The following is a 22,935-nucleotide window of genomic DNA, read 5'->3' on the forward strand; positions in this document are numbered from 1 at the left end:
GTTTTAAATAAAATTGCCAATTAATTTTGTCAAAAGCTTTTTCTGCATCCAAAGCCATCACTCCCGTAGGGGAAGTAAGATGTGGGCTCTGTTCAATAACGTGTAAAAGCGTTCTGGTATTATTAGCCGAGTACCTATTTTTCATAAAACCAGATTGATCTGGATGAATGATGAAGTGAAGGATAGGAGCTAATCTAGTGGCAAGGATTTTAGCATAAAGCTTACAGTCCTGGTTTATTAGGGAGATGGGACGATAATTAGCAACCAGGGTAGGGTCCTTATCAGGCTTGGGTACAATGATTAGAGCGTCCGTAAAGGAGCCCGAAATAGTGCCAGAGGAACCAAAATGGGAAAAAGTGCACTTAAATAAGGTAAAAGGTAAGACTGAAACTCTTTATAAAATTCAGCTGGGATACCATCTGGGCCTTGGGATTTATTCTTGGGAAGTGAATTAATAGCAAGTAAAATCTCATCACAAGTAATTGGAGAATCTAAACCTATTCTATCTGAGGGAGAAACTTGAGGCAAATTACACTTATTTAAAAAGGAATCAATTAAAGAATCATCACAAGGGACTGGTTTACTATGTAGGTTAGAATAAAAATTTAAAAATTCTTGGACAATATCATTATGGGAAATAGCAACTTGACCATGAGAACCACGTATTGATGTTATTTGAGTTTTATCCCTCTTGATTCGTAAATAGTTTGCAAGAAGTTTTCCAGATCTATTGGTATTAAAGCAAAATTTAGCATTAGATTTTGTGAGTTGGATCCCTGCTCTAGTATTAAGTATAGCATTAAATTCATAACAAAGCTTTTGTAGTTTAAATTTGTGTTGAGGGTCATTAGAGGAAATAAATAAACGTTCATATTTAGCAATTTGTTTTTCCAAATGTTTAACATTAGAGTTAAATTGTTTGTTCTTATGGGCCATAATAGAAATAGTGGTACCTCTAATGTTGGCCTTAAAGGCATCCCATCTATTAACAATTGAAGTCGAACCTTCAGGGTTGAACAAAAAATAGTCTTGAATAGCTTGTAATAGTTTAGACTTATGCTTATCATTAAGTACTATGTTCGTGTTCATACGCCACCGACTTTGCTTAGTAAAAGTAGAGGAAATATTTAAAGCAAAGGAAATTAAGGCATGGTCCGAAATATCAATATTATCTATAACAGGGTTGGTGGCTGGTTGAAGTAGTGAAGGCGAAAGCAAAAAATAATCAATCCTAGAATGAGAATTATGGGGATTAGAGAAAAAGGAAAACCATTTATAAGTAGGAAAGTGTAGCCTCCAAATATCAGCCAACTTGGTTGTGTGAAGGAAAGATTTAAAGGCATGAAAAACTTTAGGAGGTCAGAATTTTGTAGTGGAAAGCCTATCTAGCAACAGATCAATAATCACATTAAAATCCCCCCCAACAATCAAAGGAACCTGCCCCAACTTTAGAACTTCAGTAGTTAAAGTAGACCAAAACGAAGGGTCATCAGCCGTAGGACCGTAAATATTAAGCAAAAAGAAGGTTGAGTCATGAATTTTAACCTAAACCACTATATATCTACCTTCTGTGTCTGTGAACTTACTAAGAATCTGACAGTGCAATCTTTTTGCAAAGAGAATTGCAACACCATTTTTCTTCCCCTGCGCAGGAGAGGAAACAATATTATCTACCCACTTTTTCCTCATATATTGTAACATTTTGTCATCAACATGCGTTTCTTGGATAAAACAAATGTCAGCTTTGCACGCACCTAGGTAGTCCAAGATTATAGTGCGTTTTACTGGATGCCGTAAACCCTTAACATTAAGTGAAACAATTTTAACATTATTAGTATTAGCCATTAGGAATTAGGAGGAAGAGGATAGAAGAAAGAATCAGAGGAAGAGGAAATGAAAAACAACCATGGAAAAAGAGCGACTCTATGTAGAGAGTAAGAAAAGGATAGACACAATAGGGAGAAACACAAAAGGAAGGAAAAATGACAAACAAGAAACAGAGACATAAAGAAGAATATAGAGACGCACACCCGTTCCACAAGCATGGCCATAAAACCGTTGGAGCCCGTGAAGAGAGAAATATTTAAATGCCAGGATAAATCAGACTATAAGCGATCAAGTAACAGGATCATGAGTGTCCATTGACGGTGTAGCTTGTTGTTCCAGAAAAAGTCTTAGATCTTCAGGACGATGAAAAGATTTAGAGAAGGTGTCTTTCCAGACTCTCATCATAGAAGGATCAAATAGACCATACTTAAAACCAAGGCTTCTCAGTTGCGGACGATAAGAGGAAAATTCCTTGCGAATAGCAACCATTTCCTTAGCAAAGTCTTGATGGATAAAGATTTTACAACCATTCACTAAGAGTGAGGGAATGTCTCTGGCTGCTTTCCTGATAAGGACCAAATGATGACGTCGCAAAACCTTAAAAATCACTTGCCTGGGCTTAGTGTGGCGAGGATTCCTATGTGAGGGAATTCTGTGAGCCTTATCTACTTCAAATTTTTCGAGGAATTTGATATTTAGGAGGCCAGGTAGCAATGACTCTAGATATAAGCGACAATCTGATCCCTCAATCTCCTCAGGCAGGTTGAAAATACGGAGATTGTATTGTCTATTACGGTTTTCCAATTCCAGCAATTGAGTACGCATTGGTACTATTTGACTCACCAAAGGTGTATAAGATAACAATTTATTTTTATTGTCCTGTATCTTGATAGCATTATCAGACACCTTCATGGACATAGAAGCCATATCTTTGCGAACATTTTTCACTTCAGTCGCAATAGTATCAGTATTCATGCGCAGCGCTTAAATTTCCTCCAAAATTAGAGCAAGTGACTGTTCAGAAGATTCAACAACGTTAGATTTAGATGGAGTAGGCGATATCTGCTTTTTCCTTTTATTAGCAGCCAAATTTTTATTTTCCATCTTGAGGTGAAAAATAACCTTTTGCGTCAGATAAATACCAAATATGAAAAAACACCTCAAAATGTAATAGATGTGAGGGAACAAGGACGTAAAATTCCCCAAAAGCTCTTCCAAAGGACTGGTGCAGAAGCTAAACTGGGCCGTGGGTGTGGCCAGGCTCAAGCCAGGCCCTCTCTTCATGAGCACTCCGCCCCCTATGCAGAGCAAGCCGGCAGAAGCTGAAGCAGAAGCTTATTTAAAATTAATTATCCATCAAAGTAAGATGTACACTCCTTTAGAGGGTCTGTCCAGTAAAGTGTCCATGACTGTAATTTTGAGCTTTTCAATATGTAAAGGCATTGTCCCATGGAGTATTATTCATTACACTTATAATTATGGGCTCTCCAGTGAGTGACTTTTTGTGTAATTCTTTAAATTGCAAACGAGTCACGTTGTTGAAATGTAATACAAATTCAGCAGTCAAAAGTAACATTTTGATAGAACAGATTTTATGGTAATTTTTTTATGAGGTCACAAGTGTTTATATGCACATTATGTCAATATTAGGTTAGGTGGAGGAAAAGGCAGATTGGCTCTAATTTTATTATACAGTAAAAGATAGAGTGAGAACAGTTGGCCAATCAGCACATGTTCAATATTACTCATGTAGTTTGACTGAAAAAATCTTTCAGTATGACAACATAACGAGCTGTGTAATGTGACCAAGGTGACAAGTATGCTCAGACGTGAGTCCCGTGCTCTCAATGCCACTGGAATCAAGCTATCCTGACTGATGAGGGCTGAAAGTCCGAAACCAGTCTTAGGATGCTTGTTTCAAGTCCAGGGAAGACCTGGCTTGGCAGTTCGGACTGGACTGTTCCCATGGGGCACAGGGTCAAGACTGATTTGCATATGGCTGGGTTCAAACTGGAATGACATGGTGAGTAAAAAACAATGGAATTAGGCCCAGATCTCTGTACTGTGGTGAAGGTATGACATTTTTCTGCATTCTGTCCATCAACTGTTGTTTTTGCATTTGTCACCTCGAGTGGGACGGGTATGCTCAGAAGTGAGTCCTGTGCTCTCCATGCCACTGGAATCAAGCTATCCTGGCTGATGAGGGCTGAAAGCCTGAAACTGGTCCTGGGATGCTTGTTTCCAGTCCAGGGAGGACCTGGCTTGGCAGTTCGGGCTGGACTGTTCCCATGGAGCACAGGGTCAAGACTGATTTGCATATGGCTGGGTTCAAACTAAAATGGCATGGTGAGCAAAACTACAATGGATTTAGGTTAGGTCTCTGTACTGGGGTGAATGTATGACATTGTTCTGCATACTGTCCATCAACTGTTGTTTTTGCATTTGTCACCCCGAGTGGGACGGGTATGCTCAGACATGAGTCCTATGCTCTCCATGCCACTGGAATCAAGCTCTCCTGGCTGATGAGGGCTGAAACCCCAAAACCGGTCCTGGAATGCTTGTTTCCAGTCCAGGAAGGACCTGGCTTTGAAGTTCAGGCTGGACTGTTCCCATGGGCCACAGGGTCAAGACTGATTTGCATATGGCTGGGTTCAAACTGGAATGGCATGTGAGCAAAAAACGATTAATTGAGGCCTAGATCTCTGTACTGAGGTGAATGTATGACATTGTTATGCATTCTGTCCATCAACTGTTGTTTTTGCATGTGACCAAGGCACCTCATTGCGAGTCCTGTTTGAGCAGTGCATTTTGAGTAAAGTGTAAGCTGTCAGACGAGTGAAGTGTGAACAGTGATGAAGGAACTGTAAAGTGATAGATGACAATTATTGTGATTTCTAAGAAACAAAAGTGCAAAGTACATTGATAAGAGAAATCTCCTTACAATTTAAGATCAACAGATACAAAACAAATAACAGCTGCACATGACCTCCCAGACTTTAATGTGATAGCCTTTGACAAGAAGTATTGCACTGCAAAAGACCCTGACATTTGATTGTGATTGCACTGTAAACCATCAATGTTATTGCAGGGTAAGCATTCCGCATGGGTCGGACACTGTGAGTGGGTTGTATGCTGAAATATAGATCATAAAAATATTATGGTACAAAAATATCATTGTCAAAATATTGACAATCAAAATATTGACTGAACACACATCGAATGAAAAAGACATGAGTATCTACTACAAAAATGTTGTTGGCCTAAATACATGTATTGCATTGGTAAGTTTATGTATTTAAATAATGAAAATTACAAAAATATTAATAAGTACTTAAAAAGAAAGCAAAACATTAAAATAAAAGGCGTTCAAACAATAATATATTAACTTTAAAAGGAGAAGCCAACATAGTGTCCACTCACTAACAGAGCTCTGCATTGGACCTATCTAATCCAGTGCTTATCTGATAAACTACTTGCCATTGATTAATATTCTGCAAGTCTGTGTGTCCTATATTGCGGGACAAAGCTGCAGAGGTGACCTACGCCATTGAGATGCCCCGTGGCACAACCTGCTGACTGTTGCTCTGCCTGCATCACGCCAGTGATGGAGAGATGCTGCTCTGGGGTGGGGTCCCATGTCGTGGGTGAGACAAGTTGCATCGAGTAAAGACAGGGCAATAATGGGGATGTTCCCCCCGACCGCCTTGCCCTGAGCCGCTGCTCTAGAGGCGACCTGGCTGCCCCTGTTGCCGCTTGCTGACTGAGCCGTGGGGCGTGGGTCGGGTGGGCTACATTGGTATGCCGCAGGACTGTTCCGCTCCACACTCCCCCTCTTGCTGCCGGCTGTCTATGATCCTGCCCTGAAGACTAAGAGATCTTCCTGGGCCTTTGGATCTGCTGTGGTGCCGCCCAGGGGGGTCCTGTAGAGGATGCCGGCATCAAGAAGATGCCATCTTGCCGACTGAGCATGAGCGGGAGAATGATCTGGCCCGAACTCCTGCCTGCTTAAGTCTGAGACATCATGCCGCATCCCCGACCAACATCTCACACACTAAGGGCATGATTACAACTTTGGCGATGCAGTGCCAGGTACGCGCTGCTTTACCAAAACAGTGGTCAGATCGCCTACCAGATTATGAGTGTAACTTGTGTCTGGAGGGCTTTTCTTTTGAAGTTCAACCGCAAGGGCCTAAAAATGGCCACTGCAATGGGAACGCCAAAAACAGTTCCTGCACAGAATGGACTGAAAAGTTCCCCCTAGGTGCATCGACATGCGGAGGAGGTATGGAGAACCTCAATAACATCGCTGGTGGAGAGGAAACTCTCAAAATGCTTGGCCGGATCACGGCAGTCAGACTGCCCGACTCGTACTAGAGCAGTCAAGAGACCACCAAAGCCACACCCCCATGATTTTGGTGGTCCATGGACTGCCAGACTAGCAATCGGGTCCTAGGAAGAGGCAGAGAAGAGTGGGGCTGCTGCTGTGGGGTGCATACTGGTTGGGCTTGTGTGGGCCCTGGGATGGTGGTCACAGGGCCTCCTTTCCCCGGTGATCTCCTGGGTCCTCTGGCTATGTGGCACTGAAGCCTATTGGACAAACGTGGAGACCTGGTCCATGGGGTGAGTGTGGAGGGGCGGAACCCTCTTAATTACTCCATCTGTCCCCAAAGTGGGTGGTGTGAGCGGAATGAGGGTGGGGATTGGACCCGCTTTCAAGGGAAACCCACTTCTCCAGTGCTTGAACTTGCTGTACCTCGCTGTCCATGGTCCACGAGTCACCTCTATGCGCATCGCTCTTCCCTCAGAAGTCCTTGATCTCCTGGGCTGGAGGAGGCCAGTGAATACAACACTCTAGTTGCCACATATCAGCAGTTGTTGGGTGCTTTCGATCTTGAACTACATCTGCTGAGCTCCATACTGGACCGCCTCATCCTGAGAGGCCTGCTCTTTGGCTTAGACCTCACGTCATGCTTACCTGGACATTCTGATGATGTGATCTGACCTGCCCGCCTCAATGCCAGATGCCACATCTTAATCTACCACACTGTACTATCTCCTCCTTTGTGCCATGGCTAGACGAGCGGGCCATAAACCCCCTTCCATTTTGTCTCCATTTCTGCCCTCCTCTTGGGAAGGCCCTTGTGGCAGCGATCTGGGTGACCATCAGTGTCTCTCAGCGGGCACTTAAGTCATCGCTTCTGCCACTCAGCTGGGGGAACATGCCCTCGGACTCGAGACTCGAGAGGAATCTTGAGACAGGTCCTGGTAGCGATATCTTCAACATCTGAATCCCCTATGTGAAGAAATATGCCTTCAATCCCTGGAAGCTGCCAAACATCTTTGGTATGCCACAATGGTCGGGGTTTACGGGTTGTGTGGAGAAGAATGGGAAGCTACTTTATTAGCTGACCTCCAGCCAACAAGTGACTAGGATTGTGCCGGAATCATTGATGAGCACGGTGACTCCCTGAGATTCGACCTGTGTTTGCCTCAGTACTTATATACTGCTCCCCCCAGGAGAGATGCGGCCTTCCCCACTCAGTTTCTTAGTGGCGTTCCTCTCTCTCGCCTCTCTCCGACTGAAGCTCAAGTATTGGATGAGCCCTTTTCGGCCTAGGAGGTAGAGGCAGCCTTGTCTGCAGTGGCTTCTGGGAAGATCCCGGGTCTTGATCTTTCCCGCAGACTACTATACTGTATTTTGTAACATTTCCTGTGGAGATACACACTGTCACGATCGTGGTGATTCCCAAAACACAACCTCCATCCACAACATGACTATCCCTTACCAATGGGGAAGTTAAAATCTTTGCACCCCCTGATGGCCACTCAACTCAAACAAGTCTTATGCACATTGATACATCCGGATGAATGTGACTCCATGCCGGCCTGAAGCACAAGACATTGCCTCTGACTGTTTCACGTTGCCCTAGCTCACCATCACCTACTGCCTCCGGATTTAGCCTTACTTTTTATTGATTTTGAAAAGGCATTTAACCGTGTGGACTGGGGCTACCTCCAACAGGTTCTGACATGGCCTGGGATTGAGCCTTGCTTCTGTGAAATGGTTCAAGCCCTTTATTCCAACCCTACGGTGAGGGTTTAGATCAATGGAGTCCTCTCACATGGTTTCCTCATCGGCCAAGGGGCCAGACAGGGATGTTGTCTGTCCCCGCTCAACTTTGCACTTGCAATCAAATCACTATGCTTGCAATCGAACCACTATCGCAACTCATGTGTACAACTTATCCAAGCTCTGTCACCTACACTCCTTCATGCAACATCTATGTTAAACCTCTCATAATCTGACTCAGATACTCACACTGGAATTTCTTCTCACTTGTTACTGACTGTCAAATATATCTCCTTGTAAAAGGTGACAATGGCAAATCCTCAAATGTATCCTAAGGATACAAGTGTCCTGGATGTAAAAGAAAAGGCTTAATGACTCAAAACCTGGGACAGCTCACCATCTCACACAAAAAGAATTTGATCTGCATCCCCATCCCAAACTTCTTTAGAGTATCGGTCTCAATCTAAACTAAATTAAAGTCCACCACTCAGGGTTACTATAATAAACAACTGCCAGTGATATAATAAATAATAAGAAATACTGTTGAATTGTGAAGTACCTAAAGGTATTTATTAGTAGAGTGATTTAGTCTACCAGCTGGAAATTCATAGTCAAGATAACCTAAACCAGTTTCCATGAAAATCTTTGTCACTAGAAAAAACAGTACTCTTTGGCCACATCAAGAACTACAGGTAATGACGTTATAAAGTTTACATAATACAAAAAGAATATAAAGTCAAGTCTCACGTGCCATTAGAAAAACAGTCTTTCTGATTCTTCGGCTCTCAATTGTGTTTCCTCTCTTTATACTATGCTTACCAACCAATTCCACTTGATAAAGAGCAAAGTCATGTGCAGATTTTCATGGGAAATGTATTTTTTCTTTTGCATATTACAATCACACTTCACAATTTAGTGCTTAATTGTGAGTCTGAAGGTCACATTGTCCTTGATTAGCATTTTGAATGATACAGTTCAAAAGAAACTAACTGATTCATGATGTTTTATTTTTGTGTTTTAAAGATTTTATAAATAGTATTTTATTTTACTTTCATTATTTTATTATGAAAATCAAATAAAGTATTGATTTATTGAGTCTGGCAGTCCAAGGACCAGCAGACTTGCGGGGGCGTTCCCTGGCAGTAGTGCATCGGTAAAGAGAAAGCAATATGCTTGGCAGGCCGCTGCAGTCCCGCCAAGCCTATTACAGGTTTCCTCTTTACCACGGTTTTCATGATGGTTCCTTGTCCATGAAACCTGTGGGGAGAGGAAACAAAGGGGGTCCTGGGGAGCATGCAGAGGTGCACATGTGCCTTCCCCTGTGTGTATGCACCCCAGTTCCTGCACGGCATGGAATTTTCAGTCCATGCCGTGCAGGAACTGTTTTTGGAGTTCCCATTGCCATGCCCATTTTGTGAGGCACCACTGTGGGAACATTAAAAAAACACTCACCAGAAACACAAACCACTTGTAATCTAGTGAGTGGCCCAACCACAGGTTTGGCGGTGCAGCTTGGGGCAGACCCGGCGTCGCACCACCGAACTTGTGGTGTCCTCTGCATGAAAGAAAGCTCAGGAACCAGAAAAGTAAGCCAAGAGGTATTTATTAAACCTCATCCACAGGAGACAGCATAGTAACTGATCAAGAGGGAACACAACCAAGGCAAGGTTCCAGAACCACTACAGCAAAGGTTCTTGGTACATTAAAGATACAGTAACAATAAATGAGCACCTTCACATATCTCCCCCCAACAGAGAAAGAAGAACAATAAGTAAAACAGATAAAACAAAATTCAAACGATAAAGAAAATGGAAAGGTCATAATGCATAGTCTCTCAAATAGGAGGGTGGTCTACGTATTCTTTGACATCTAGAGGGAAGCATGGGTAAGTTAGGATCATTGGCAGAATTGGAGAACATATGAGATGAACCTTGTCTATCATAAGAGGAATCAGGTATAGGTATTCTTGACTTAACAACGACAACTCTGCTTTTATTCCAAATTCTACCATCCTCTGTTTTAATGGCATTCCTAAATATTTTCACAACAGCTTTTACATCCGAGAATTTGGACCAATTCCTGCAACCAACAGGAGCTTTGATGCGAACCAGGTCACCAACAAGAACTTTTTGAGCATTTACACACTTTCTCTTATCAAAATAAATCTTTCTCTCATCTTGCTTCCTCTCCTCCCTCCTTCGCCACTCGTCGCCATAAAAATGTGGTGTCCTCTGCATGAAAGAAAGCTCAGGAACCAGAAAAGTAAGCCAAGAGGTATTTATTAAACCTCATCCACAGGAGACAGCATAGTAACTGATCAAGAGGGAACACAACCAAGGCAAGGTTCCAGAACCACTACAGCAAAGGTTCTTGGTACATTAAAGATACAGTAACAATAAATGAGCACCTTCACAGAACTCATAATCCGACCCTTAGATATCTTGCTGTGTCATTGACATGATATTAGGGAAATAAACCTTATTCATTCTGGCCCCAAATGTCCCTCTTAACATGAAAGTCTGAAGGCCTGAGTTTGTTTTCTAAAAGAAATTACTTTGTGGTAAGAGACTTGATCAATGATGAATGCAGGATGTAAAAAAATTCTAATAATTTTTTGTGACCATTAATATTTCCATCCCATAATTAAAAAGAATATACATGAATAAACGAAACTCACAAACTTATGAAAGTTATCTACTCCTAGAGATGCATGAGTTTTAGGGTCCTAAAAGTGCTAAAGCACACAATGTATCTTTGCTTTCATGTTGTTTGTATCACTCTTTCAAGTGTTATTAGGTTATAGATCATAAAATAACATAAACTGTATAGTACCACACCCACCACATGTGATGAAGAAAAAAACTCTTCCATTGACCTTGACTTTTCCTGTCCATTTAAGAGATCATGGCTAACCTCTATAATAGATAGACAAAGGGTCTTATTTAGAGTTTGGCAGAATTGATACTCTGTCAAAACATGAAGGATACCCTGCCCACTGTATTACGTGGATACAGGATATAATGCACTTGTAATAAGGTTGACGGGACACCAACCACATTTGTGATGGAGTATGCCATCCACCAAACACTAAAAAAGGACTTTAGTCTGCAAAGTGACATCATAAGCAAAAACTCACTCTGGCCCTTAGACTTACTTTACCAATGCCACATATGAGTGCTTCTTTACTGTCAGGTCGGGCATTTCATAATTCTTTCTCTGTCAGTGCAGTGCTAGAGACACTCCTATGGTTTGAAACCACATGATGACCTTTAACTATCATTTCAATTGACTTTCTGTGTTTTCCTTTTCCATTGCCTGAATGTACATCCTGCATATGCGTTTTTCCCTTGAAGATTTAATCTTGCAGTCTTGAAGTGGGAGCTGTAACAGAATAGAACAGCCTTGCCAGGAACAGAATGTGTGGGATGTGCTTTGAAAGCCTGAGAGAGAGAGGTGTAGAATGTACTTTCTGGTCCCGAAGTACAGTGTTATGAGCAGCAGTGCACAAAACTGCATTGTGCTGTACATTGAGAGATGAAGTGTGTGTTGCTATAGACAGTGGTGCACAAATGTGCATTGTGTTGTACATTCGGAGGTATTATGAAGTTCTTACTATTGGCTTTGACATGCCCTCATGCCATTGAATTCTGACTCTGTCTTGCTTGAGTTTGCTGTGCGCACAGGCAGGCCCCCAGATTACTGAAAGTTGTTTGCGTTAATCACGTTCAAGGTTGCTTTGTTTTCGGAGAGGAGATTGTTCAATGTAACACCGAATTTGTGTAAACAAACGTGGGCCACAAAATCAAAAAACAATTCAAGTGAATAGCAAGTTAATTTACAACAGTGGAGCAATGCTATAAGACATTAAAGTTCCATTGCATGGCAATTAATGAATGCAGCAAAATTAAAACTTTTGGCCAACCAATTTTGATGAATAACCATGTGATCAAAATTATAATTCTCCACCAGGAGGTTCCCCTGGCAGATTAGGCTGTTTGTGTCACATCCTAAAAATATATAACCAGTCTATTAGTTGATTATGCAGCCCCAGTGGGCATATGCTGCAGAGTTCTGAAACCGCCAATTGTAATGACTTGTCCAATCACGCCCCAGTGGAATTTGCCCACTGGGGCGTGATTGGACAAGTCATTAAAATCTCCACAAATTCTTCTATGTTTATGATCACATGACAAAGAATTACTGCATGTTTCTTTAAATGAACGATGGTACCAACAAAGCTCCACCTGTGAGCAAGAGATCGGCTGATCTCGAAACGCGTTGGGTGTTTCTTGTCTGTCAATTAAACTCTGACAACACCGTTCTGAATTTGGGCTCCGACTCTGGTTTTTTCCAAAAGAAATTCATACCTGGAGTGTGTGGAAGATATATATATATATATATATATATATATATATATATATATATATATATATATATATATATATATATATATATTACCTACTGGCGTTCGCCAGTAGGTATATATAGTTAGGATAAATTCCCTATGGGACTTTTGAAAATTCTATGTCTAATAACTTTGGCGTTTGTGGATGGAATCGGCTGAAATTTTCAGGAAAATGGCACATTTTGTTTCTGAGCAGCTCCTGAAAATTTGGTGGGGTTTCGTCAAGGGGGGGCTGAGAAAAAAGGGGGGTCCCAAAACGCGTTTTTTGCATTGAGTTTTCCATAGGGCGGTTGGACTCACTTTTAGCTCGAACGGCTGAATGGATTTGCACGAAACTTGGCAAAATTGTAGGGACTGTTAGCCCGATGTGCCTTTGCTAGGTCTCAATATATGTGCTCCAGTAGTTTTTGAGAAATTAACGTTCAAACCAAGATATATATCTGTAACAGCGCTCTGGGCAGCGATCCGGTCCGCTTACTTTTCGCTTATCGGAACTTTGCGCGCAGAAAGCTGATTGGCTCTCCGGTGTCTGTCAACATTCTAAACAGTCCGGAGCGGACGCCATCTTGTCTCTCGGTAGGATCGAGAGAGAAGAAGAGGTGGAAAACGAAGGGGGAATTTAATGAAAGGGGGCAAGGTATCCCCCTCTTGACCTCCTAGGAATGTTGTTGGGGTTTTTAAAGGGTCCCGTGGGGAAAATAAAAAAAAAATGATTTTTCACGGTAGAAGCGCGGCCGCGAACTGGTAGCGAAACGGGAATTCGCCATTTTGTGCTTCGTAAATTAAATTACTAGTTATAAGTGGGTACGGGAGACGTATCCTAATCCCCTATGTTTCCTGAGGGTGGGTGAGGAGGCTGATATATGTTGATACATCTCTTCCAGCGGCTGTGCGTGAGCTTTTTTTTTTTTTTTGCTGCGTGACAGTCCGGAGCGGCCGCCATCTTGTCTCTCGGTAGGATCGAGAGAGAAGAAAAGGTGAAAAACTAAGGGGGAATTTAATGAAAGGGGGCAAGGTATCCCCCTCTTGACCCCCTAGGAATGTTGTTGGGGTTATTAAAGGGTCCCGTGGGGAAAATAAAAAAAAAATGATTTTTCACGGTAGAAGCGCTTCACGGGCCGCGAACTGGGCCGCAAACTGGTAGCGAAACGGGAATTCGCCATTTTGTGCTTCGTTAATTAAAGTACTAGGTATAAGGGGGTGCGGGAGACATATCCTAATCCCCTATGTTTCCTGAGGGTGGCTGAGGAGGCTGATATATGTTGATATATCTCTTCCAGCGGCTGCGCCATCTTGCCTTTTTTCGAATGCCACAATTTTGTCGTGCACGGCAGCCATTTTAGATGCTAGGCTGGTCCCAGGCTATCACCTACCCCTGCGGATGTAGTTTATGGCCCCAGCTGTAGAGAATTCAGACATGCCAATTCTCCTGATTCAGGCGTGTGAGTACTGATTTCAGTGCTAGTCTCCCGCCTCCCGATTTCTGCAAGCAAAAACCCGGGGGCATATTACTAACTAGCGATAATTTTTGTCTATAACTTGTTTAGAGACAAAAATTATCGCCGCACATCGGCGATTTTTATCGCAGATAAACCTTGCTATTATCGCAGAAAAGTCAGCGATATTCATGTATTATCGACCTAATGCTCTTAGCCATGTTATCCACCTCCCATTGGATAACATGGCTAAGACCTGCTCAGGGCAGGTGTTAGCTTTTGGAGATATTCGCGCTTAGTGCGAATATCTCCAAAAGTTGGTAATAGAAGGTAGCGATGTTAGGGACTGTTTCCAGTCGCTAACATCTTGGCACGCCACTTTGCATGTCATTAGTGATAAGTATCACTGACATGCAAAGCCGGGCCCAAGATGGTCGCTATCTCCTTTTAGGTGTCACTAACTGGTGTTAGCGACAGCTTGATAATAGGGAAATAATTTTATCTCCGCTTTCATGGTTTTTAAAGCCAAAAAAGCGGAGATAAATCCCCTTGCTAATATGCCCCACGATTCCTTGGGGGTTTCAGCTGATAGGGCTTGGTATTGTGTTACATGGTAATTTTTCCATGAAACGTCAGAGGGTCGATGTAGGGGTTCTAGAAGAGGTGATAAACCATTTAAGCCTCATGAACAAGCGCATGGTCTTTTAAAGATTTCTGAAGTACTCGGGGCGGCGGTGTGTGTGTGCCCTCTTTCAGGAGCGGGCGGGGGGGCACTGCCAGCAACTTGCCAGGTCAGGTAGTGTTCAACACGTGCATCACCCTTTCTCTGCTTGCTATTGCGCTCCATGCTTCGGAAAGGTAAGAAAAAGAACGTGCATTTGAGTTTGAAATGTCCGATCCTGCAGCAGCACACTTCCAAAGCCCACACATGACAATAACCCGATTCAAGGCCCCATTCACCCGTTTTTCAAAAAATAGATAACACTCCAACAAAGTAAGGTTATAAAACTTTATTAACTTTTAACGATAATGAACAGAACAAAAACTAAAAACATTTAAACATTTATTAACACAAAAAGCAACAATGGTTAGAAGCTGTCTTTTGTGCGAATAGTCCCAAGGCAGCACAACGTGCAGAGTTCTGGACGGCACCCAGGTGATGTCGCCTGGGTGCCGCACTGGTTTAGGGATCCTACAATGCTGCTCCGAAAATTGGCGTGGGGTGTCCCGGGTGGGGCGGGGGGAGGCCTCGTCAGTAGCGGTCTGTTGTGCGAATAGTCCCAAGGCAGCACAACGTGCAGAGTTCTGGACGGCACCCAGGTGATGTCGCCTGGGTGCCACACTGGTTTAGGGATCCTACAATGCAGCACAGAAAAACAGCGTGGGGCGTCCCGGGTGGTGCGGGGGGAGGCCTCGTCAGTAGCGGTCTGTGTCCAGTGTCACATGGCTGACACAACATGTACGACAGGCACCCAGGTGATGTCCAGTAAACTGCCGCACTGGTTTTGGTATCCTACAATGCTGCTCCGAAAATTGGCGTGCGGCGGCCCGGGGGGGGGGGGGGGGGGGAGGCGGCGTGAACGGGCCTCCCCAGGTGGCGGCCATCTAGCTGAGTTGCGCTCGCTCTTGCGGCCACAGCGTCTCGCTCACCATGTTGTGGAGTTGCTCCCACTCTTGCAGTGCAGCGATAGGCGGCTGCCACATGGCTGTCAAAATGGCGGACGGCTCTTCGGTTTTGGGCCTGGTCCACTGAAATGGCCCTGGGACACCTTGGAAGTCGGACGCTTGCCTGCTAGGGCTTGGGCTCCATTCTCGAAAAGCGTCCCCTCAGCCGTGAAGATTGTATAAAAGTCTTGGGGGCCCCCGACTCCCGCAGGCTTCCGGTGGGGAGCGGCTGCCATGATTGCTCGCGGAATGACCACGACGGAGCCACGAGATGGTGGTGCTCTCATGCTGACGCCAGCTTCAGTCTGAATGATCCAGAAACAAGGTGGGGCTTTCATCGTTTGGGAAAAAAAATGTTCTAAACCAATGAAAAGTGTTATTTTTAGGTCATATGACCAAGCCTTCCATCTTTAGGAAACCAAAAGTAAAATGAACCAATGAAAAGTTTTATAAACAAGTCACATGACCTGTTCTGCGGCATAGGGCTACAAAAAGCGTAGAAAATCCGTTGGCACGTGAGGCGGCGTCAGTAGCGGACCGATGTGCGAATAGGCCGAAGGCAGCACAACGCGTCGAGATCCGGATGGCACCGAGGTGGTGTCCAGCAAATTGCCGCACTGGTGTGGCCATCCTACAATGCTGCGCCGAAAGACGGCGTGTCCAGCTGAGTTGCGGTCACTGTCAGTAGCGGACCGATGTGCGAATAGGCCGAAGGCAGCACAACGCGTCGAGATGCGGATGGCACCGATGTGGTGTCCAGCAAATTGCCGCACTGGTGTGGCCATCCTACAATGCTGCGCCGAAAGACGGCGTGTCCAGCTGAGTTGCGGTCACTGTCAGTAGCGGACCGATGTGCGAATAGGCCGAAGGCAGCACAACGCGTCGAGATCCGGATGGCACCGAGGTGGTGTCCAGCAAATTGCCGCACTGGTGTGGCCATCCTACAATGCTGCGCTGAAAGACGGCGTGTCCAGCTGAGTTGCGGTCACTGTTGCGGTACAGTGACTCGAACGCACCGAGATCCGGATGGCACCGAGGTGGTGTCCAGCAAATTGCCGCACTGGTGTGGCCATCCTACAATGCTGCGCCGAAAGACGGCGTGTCCAGCTGAATTGCGGTCACTGTTGCGGTACAGTGACTCGAACGCGCCGAGATCCGGATGGCACCGAGGTGGTGTCTAGCAAATTGCCGCACTGGTGTGGCCATCCTACAATGCTGCGCCGAAAGACGGCGTGTCCAGCTGAGTTGCGGTCACTGTTGCGGTACAGTGAGTCGAACGCGCCGAGATCTGGATGGCCAAGTTTCAAGTTTCATCTGGCAGTTTTTCTCCATCCCTCCTGGATCAAAGAAGGTGAATGCTAAATATGCCACCTGCCTCATCTGAACATATGAAGTTAACTTGTATATACTGTGGTGCTATGCTGTCCTATGGCAACATGAGCATCAACATGATGAATACGGCATTCGAAAATCATAAATGCCCTAATGCACCCAAGAAGTAATTTTTTTTTTGCTCCAGTTGAGCCGTTTTCAATGCCTGTTTTTTGTTGTTTCCCCTCCATCAAGAACAAAACAAAAATACAAGGCGCTAAGATCCGAATGGCAAGTCCTGGATGTTGAGTGCCTCAGTTGAGAGTTCTGAGTAGTGCTTGTAAGACTATCTGAAGTTTATTATAAGAATCAGAGTAAGTTGAAGACTGTCTGAAGCTTATTTGCACCTGCTGCAGCTTCACTAGGTCCGGCGGAACTTTTTGCCTTTTCTTTTCTGCTTCTTTTCCTACAATGCGTTTCATCTGAAGACACGACCAGGTCCCTGAATGTGTGCAGGGGGACGCTATTGATTGAATGAAAATGGCGGCTTGACACAAAGCTGACTCAAGTGTTACTGTTGGTGCTATACAGACAAAAATTGGTTTTCAGTTTGTACATTCTTCATGTTTTTTTTTTCCATCCAAGTCTGATTGAGAGTTTGTAGAAAAATGGCTTCAGATTTTCCACATACTACTCTTCAACATTCTTCCTAAATGTAACAATGTGAAACTCACTAGGAGAACGGCTGTTTCTGTTTCCTTTCAAAATGCTGCCACCAATATTTTCTGAATGGAAGACACCATCTTGTAGCATAAAGGGCCGAAAGGGGTTCTGGTCTGGCCGATGGTTGGTGGAGACATTTTGACTATATCTTGGACCTGCCCGGCCTCGCCCAAAATGGCGCCGGTATAAATGGGACTCGTAACTCTTTGCCCGCAAATGTATATCTAGAAAATGTTATTGTAAGTGGCCCTGTCGTATTTTAATTACAAAATGTACGTCCACCGATTCCGCAACTGTTAGACACCTTTGTTCTTGTCACCTAATGGCCCGCTCGTTACGTTCTTCTACAGTGTAAATGTCTCCTCATCATATACGATTTGAGTTTGCTCCGTGGCCGGCCCACGTGGTTATAGGCCCGTATTTGTATACTGACATTTTCACAATAAAGGTTTTTAAAACAAAACACGGTAGTAGTATTTTCATTTGTAAAGTTTTTACTTTTAGTGACTGTTTTCGAATCAGTAAAAGGCAAGTGAAATAAAGCAGTCCAATTACATGACGGATAAAAGGTATAATATGTAGGAACGCAGTAAAGATAAATGGTCAAGGGCAGTTGTGTTTTTCATGTCTGCAACATAAAGTGATCGATAAGAATCTGATAATCAGGCGCATCGGCGACTAAGACAGCAGGCCGAATCTCTTTTACTCAACGGCTCCGTCATGGAAGGAAGAAACGCCCTTTTTCTCGAAAAAGGAATATATTTTACTTGCCAGACAGTTGTAAATTTTCCGGGAAAGTACATTAGCCTGGAATATTATAACATATGTTTGAAAAAAAAATATTGTTCGAAAATAATAAAAAGCGTAATTTTTAGGTCATATGACCAAGCTTTTCATCATTAAATTAACAAAAGTAAAATGAACCAATGAAAAGTTTTATTAACAAGTCACATGACCTGTTATGCTTACGTTACGCGCTGCGCGCCGCGCCTCGGATCACTTCCGGGTGCGCTAACGCGGCGTGTCATAAAACGCATTACGCGACAACGTAGGTCAAGAATATAGTCTAAATGTCTCCACCAACCAGCGTTCAGAACACAACCCCTTTCAGTAGTCCAAAAAGTTCTGTTAAATGACAACAGAGGGGACAGGCAACAAGAACCATCAGTCAAAGAGGGGAGGGCAAGTTCTTCTCTTCCGGGTCATGTTGGGGCGCTACCGGAACTGATCGAATTGGTAGTCTACAGTGTTTCTGGATGTTTCAGACTAAAGCTGGCGTCAGCATGAGACCACTACCATCTCGTAGCTCCGTCGTGGCCATTCCACGAGCAATCATGGCAGCCGCTCCCCACCAGAAGCCTGCGGGAGTCGGAGGCCCCCATGACTTTTGTAGAATCTTCACGGCTGAGGGGACGCTTTTCGAGAATGGGATCCAAGCCCTAGCAGACAAGCGTCCGAGTTCCAAGGTGTCCCAGGGCCATTTTAGTGGACCAGGCCCAAAACCGAAGAGCCGGCCGCCATTTTGAGAGTCCTGTGGCAGCCGCCTATCGCTGCACCGCTAGAGCGGGCGCATCTCAACTACATGGTGAGCGAGACGCTGTAGTCGCAAGAGCGGGCGGAAAACAGCTGAATGGCGGAAGAGGCACAGTGTAGCAAAAGCGGGCGGAATGGCAACTAAAACGATAAAGGGGCGCCTCACTACAGCTTGTCTTCAGGTCAAACGGATTGTGGGACAAGGTCCAGAATTGAAGAGTCATCAAAAGGCAAAAAGTACCGCCGGACCCCGGGAGCCGGCCGCCTATGTCGGGGGCGATCTCAGGCTACACCAGTGCTATAAGACTTGGGGAGGGTGTCGGAGCCAAGCGTCTTCTCCGAGTCCATGGCCATCACAGCGCCCCTCAGGGGCCTCCGTCAAGCTGTTTAGGAAGGTAACATATCATATTGTTTTCTAATGCAGTCAGGTCCACAAACGACACTCACTTACTTTGAGAATAGTGAAGCTGCAGTAGGAGGAAATAAGCTTCAGACAGTGTTACAAGCGCTGCTCAGAACTCTTAACTATGGCACCCAACATCCAGAACTTATGCTATTTGAGAATGGTAGTGACATCGAAGCATCTCGGGGACCAAAACCATTAACGTACTTTCACGTATGAAAATCTTACTTGGGGAGGGGGCAGGAGCGAAGCGCCCCCTCCCAGTCAGCGCCACCACACCGTATGTTGAAAATCTGAAGCCATCGTTCTACAAAGTCAACCAAACTTGGATTGAAAAATCTAGAAAAATGTACAAACTGAAAACCAGTTTTGGTCTGCATAGCATCAGTAACAACGCTTGAGTCAGCTTTGTGTCAAACCGCCATTTTGATTCAACAAAGCACAGGCATTGAAAAAGGCTGAAATTCAGAACTCTAAACTATGGCACCCAACATCCAGGAGCTTGCTATCCGGATCTTGGAGCCTTGTGCTGTTTTCGATCTATTCACACATCGGTCCACTACTGACATCATCTTATAAACCAACGTTATGTAAATAGTTTTTTAATAAAATGTTTTACCCTATTTCTTTGCTGGTGTGTTGTCTATATTTTTAATATTTGCATAGGGTTTGTCATTATTTTGTGCGGGATGGGTGATGGAGCCGAGCTGTCTTGCAGCCCTCATGGTGTGGAGCTCAGTTCATCTCACTATTTTCGTATTTCTCAAGAAGGGTTGTTCCTAATATTTCTATTTTAGCGAGGTCAAAAAGAGATCCAATTAGTGGCCTACTGATTTTGCTCGATTACTTTTATTTTTTTACACGATTTTTCACTATCTGCAAAGACTAAACAGAGTATTGCGACTTTGTGCTTGTTTGTAAATAGAGAATGATCCAAAGAGAACCAATTCTAAAACAGTAAATGCTTGGACAACAATCAATCAAATGGAGAGACAAGGAGGTACGGCGGATTACAACGGGGGTAAAGGCCTGCGTTAACTGCCCTTCTGTATCTGCAAAGAGAGAGTACTAACAAAGGCAAAAGAGGGGAGGGGGGGGGGGCAGCGTTCAAAGCACATCAGCGTGCATAAATACGAAAATGTTTTTATCTATCACGTACTTGACATTTTAAAGCTTTTCATATTTGCTATTAAAAAACCAATGAAATTCACAGAAAAAACCATAGGTTATAGTGGATATATAGTTAGGAATTTGCATTTACAAAACCTTGAAAATTCAATGAAAAAACCATAGGTTATAGGCCATATATAGTTAGGAATTAGCATTTACAAAACCTTATTTTACTCGCATAAAACCATTGAAATTCCATATATAGTTAGCTAACTATAAGCGCTAACTATATATCGCGCACCCGCAATCCACTGCTGATGATGTCACATATTACATCATTCATGACATGGTCAGTGACATCACTGATGACATCACTGATGACATCTCAAATGACATCACTGATGACAACTCAAATGATATCAATGATGACATCTCAAATGACATCACTGATGACAACTCAAATGACATCACTGATGACATCTCATTTGTCATCACTGATCACATCACTCATGTGATAATACAATGAACCTCTTCAGACTCTAATATAACCTTACATACACTCAGTATAAACAGACACTCACAGACTGTCACTCATCCATGGACTTACTCACACACCTAGTCAGTCATGCAAAGAATCAATCACACCTCCATTTCCTCAACTATACAGTTATACACATCTTACTTATTCAAACATATAATAACACATATTTACTCTCTTATATAATCCCTGATACAAGCTCACAGTGATCGATACAGCCACTCACACATTCACTGGCTCTTATGTTCAGTTATTTATATATCTCAACTCTCACATGTATTGTGTTTTACATACGTACTTACTTGCACATGTAGCAATGAGAAATCCATTCACTCACCAACACACCCATGCACAGTCAACCGCTCATATAGCTGTTTCCACATGCACTCTTGAACTCATACTCCTAGTGAATCAACTGCTTACACATCTATGCACAGAGTCACGCACCTCCCAGCCACCCACACACACACTCAGCCTCCCATTCAAATATTTGGGCAACCAATCAATAACCCATATGGCTACTCTTATAGCTACTGATCAACACAAGCAGCAGTTTACACAACAACAAACATACTGATGCACGAATTAAGACAGTTTAGTCACTAACCCATGCACTCAGTGAGACACATTTAATCACTCACTCATACAGTCAGTCATGCACCTACTAAATTCTTCATCCAGACACTTATACATCCACTCATTCTTCAATATGTGAAACATATTTTAACTTTACAGAAACATACAGTCACTGGATGTTGTAATCAGTGATGTCATCAGTGATGTCACTGACCATGTCATGAATGATGTAATATGTGACATCATCAGCAGTGGATTGCGGGTGAGCGATATATAGTTAGCGCTTATAGTTAGCTAACTATATATGGAATTTCAATGGTTTTATGCGAGTAAAATAAGGTTTTGTAAATGCTAATTCCTAACTATATATGGCCTATAACCTATGGTTTTTTCATTGAATATATATATATATATATATATATATATATATATATATATATATATATATATATATATATATATATATATATATATATATATATATATATATATTCTACTGGCGGTTGCCAGTAGATAGTTATAGTTAGGACCGAGTTTCTATAGGAAAAGTGTTTTTTTCTTTTCCCAATAACTTTGGTGCCAATTGACGAATCTATGCAAAATATTAAAACTTGTGGCCCGCTCTGGTCAGCTTCTATCCTGAAAGTTTTGGGGTGATTCGCCAAGCGGGGGCCGAGAACAAAGGGGGATCCCAAACTGTGTTTTCTCCTTGTTAATTTCAATAGGAAATGTTAGAACTGCTGAACGGAATTTCATCAAAAAGGTAGCCCTTGTTTCACAAAGAACTTTTTTTATTAAATAGCGTAAATACGTTCAATAGTTCCTGAGAATTTTTTTAAAGGAAGAAGTCAGAAAATCAATTTCCCATAAGAAACTTTAGACATGACTACAGCTCGAACTGCTGAACGGAATTACACCAAATTTGGCAAAAAGGTAGTGCATGGTTCAGAAAGCGTCCTTTTTTTAAATGGTGTAAATCCGTTCAGTAGTTGCTGAGAAAATCAAAAAATAAAAGTTTTGGACCCTCCCGACCACAAGCTTTATTCTAATTGGCTGCCAACACTCCAAACCAGGAAGTGTTTGCAGCCATCTTGGGACTCGGTAGAACCGAGTCACAAGAAAACAGGGAAACAAAGGTGATAAAAAGCAAGGGGGCAGGGTAGAAACACTATGAACCCATAGGCCTGCTCAGGCAGTCCCACAAGGACCCCCAGTGCCAAAAAAAGCATTTTTTTAAAAAACAAATCAGCAAGATTCGCGCACCCAGCGCAAATTTCGGCAGAAAATTTAAAAAAAAACATTCGCTGGCTCCCACGCTTCGTTATTATTTAGCCCCCA

This window comes from Lissotriton vulgaris, chromosome 11, assembly GCF_964263255.1.
Source record: "Lissotriton vulgaris chromosome 11, aLisVul1.2, whole genome shotgun sequence".
NCBI classification, from domain to species: domain Eukaryota; kingdom Metazoa; phylum Chordata; class Amphibia; order Caudata; family Salamandridae; genus Lissotriton; species Lissotriton vulgaris.